This window comes from Schistocerca gregaria, chromosome 3 (genome assembly GCF_023897955.1).
Source record: "Schistocerca gregaria isolate iqSchGreg1 chromosome 3, iqSchGreg1.2, whole genome shotgun sequence".
Lineage (NCBI taxonomy): Eukaryota > Metazoa > Arthropoda > Insecta > Orthoptera > Acrididae > Schistocerca > Schistocerca gregaria.
Window position 1 is genome coordinate 928,207,085 of NC_064922.1, and position 2,313 is coordinate 928,209,397.

The 2,313-nt window shown below is 40.2% G+C and overlaps 1 non-coding gene across 1 annotated transcript; it reads left to right on the forward strand.

Annotated features, from left to right (window-relative positions):
• The first annotated feature begins 1,026 nt into the window (after nt 1–1,026).
• On the forward strand, nt 1,027–1,098 carry Trnac-gca (transfer RNA cysteine (anticodon GCA)). Its single transcript has one exon. It is a non-coding gene; the product is annotated as a tRNA-Cys (tRNA).
• Nucleotides 1,099–2,313: the final 1,215 nt, after the last annotated feature.

A 2,313-nucleotide genomic window follows, 5' to 3' on the forward strand; every position in this document is an offset into this window, starting at 1 on the left:
TTAAGAACGAGATTTGTATCAGTACTTTTGTCACTCCCTTCCACAGTGACGCTGGAAGAAAGGGTTTAAGCTGAAACAAACATTTCACACTCACAGTGTAACAGACGTTTGCAGCTTAGAGAGAAATGGAATTAAGTGTAATACTTTAAATTTATGTTCCGTATTTTCAAGAAAAATTTTAGCAAGCAGTCTATTAGGGCTATTTCAGTTCAATTTTTCTTCCTTTCCACCTAGACGCTAGGAAAAAACAGCATTAGTCAAAAGCAGGGGGTATTTGCTTTCCATATGTGTAAGCTTTTACTGTTATCAAGACGCAGTTTTAAATAATAAAAGCGAAAACACACGAACAGAAGCAAGATACTCGTAGACTTTGATTTAAAATACATTTTGGCGTTGATAAACTATCCTAAGAATATTCAATGACAGAGGATGATAATCGAAAAGGAGTGAATTTTAGAAATAAATTAGTTTGTGTTTGGGGCTACCAAGGGAATTGTTTTATAAAACAAACCATTTAAGGCTTTTCCGTCACATAAATTTCAATAGGATAAAAAGCACTACTTTTAAACGGGTAGGAATTTGTGTTTTATAAATATTATCAAGAGACAGAACTTCAAGTTAGAAATAAGGAAACACAGTCACAAAGTAAAAGATTCAGTACAGCAGAAAAAAGAAAGACCTTCCGATTACAGTTCCTTTCAGCCTTGGAAAACAACGTAAAAAAGGAAGAAAATGTAGAAACAATTGCCAATAATACTGATGGGTCAGTCGGCACCGGTTGCTGGTAGTGCCCGATGGTGACGTGAAGCGTCTGTCGTCATCCTTAGGCCGTTACAGCTATTTCGTGACTCACATCAGCGCTGCCTTTCATTTATCCAAGAGTACCGACTTCAGCGTCTCAGATCTCTTTTCACATCGAAATACATGAAAACAGAAAAACCACACAGCTTACACACATCAAATAAGCCTAGGTTCCTGAAAGTCCCAACTCACAAATACAGTCCTAGCAGCATTGATTTAGAGGTTGGGGGTATAGCTCAGTGGCAGAGCATTCGACTGCAGATCGAGAGGTCCCCGGTTCAAATCCGGGTGCCCCCTTCTGTTTTATATTTCTCAATCTCACAAAATATGTGGCTCCGCTTGAGACGTCGTGTCGCTGGCACATGTTATGACGCTGCTCAGTCGTTGCGGCTTACCTTTCAGTACTAGATGTTCAGGCTGTCTTTTGCGTAAACATTGAGTGTGTGCTCATTGTGTGTGCTCATTTTTTGTTGTTTTTGATAGTGGTTCCAGCCGCTAACTAGTCGTGACGATGTGAAGAGAGTTCCCTAGAAAATGCAACCTCTGCTTCGAATTCGACAAGGCACCAAGACATGTTCATCCGCGTTTATTAGAGGTGGACTATTGGCACGTGGAACTGTTGACCCCTGTGGTGCTGGAAACGATTCTGCTCAGATATAGAAAGAACTCCGTGGTGAGTGCTGTCATAATTTCTAAAACTGACTTGCACTGTAAAAATGTATGTGTGTTTAATCTGCCTCCTGAGGTTAAAAACTACCATTTAAAAAAGATTTCAACCAAGTATGTGAAGATAAAACAAATTTGTAACGAACGTTGGTCTAGACAGTTGAAATTGCAGCGTTTTAGCTGTGTCAGATCTGTGAAATCCATGTCATGCAGAATATTCTCTCTCATCTCGACTCGATCTCTTAACAACAAATAATCCTGAGCATCACCACAGATACATGGATTAGTGACCACAAGGTCGTCGTAGCGACACTGAACACCGCACCATCACACTCACTGCCGTCCAGGATAGCCGCGCGGTCTTTGGCGCCTTGTCACGGTCCCCTCGTCGGAGGTTCGAGTCCTTCCTCGGGCTTGAGTGTGTGTGTTGTCTATAGTGTAAGTTAGTTCAAGTTAGATTAAGTAGTGTGTAGGCTTAGGGACCAATGACCTAAATAGTTTGTTCCCCTAAGACCTTACCACGAATTTCCAAATTTTCAAACTCATTAAAACTGAACGCAAAATGTATCTATTTCAAAAATCAGGTAAAAAAGTCAGTTGACGCCTTCCTAAGAAACTGTCTCCTCCGAACTAACTATATAAGTCTAGACTAGATGTGGCTTACATTGCAAGAAATAATATTGTCAGCAGTTGGGGAAATTATGCCACATAAGAGACGGAACTGATCCCCCACGGTATACAAAACAGGTCAGAATACGGTTGCAGAAGCAACGTAAAAAGCATGTCAAATTTAAAAGAATACAAAATGCGCAAAATAGGCGAATATTATAGAAGGTCGATATTTAC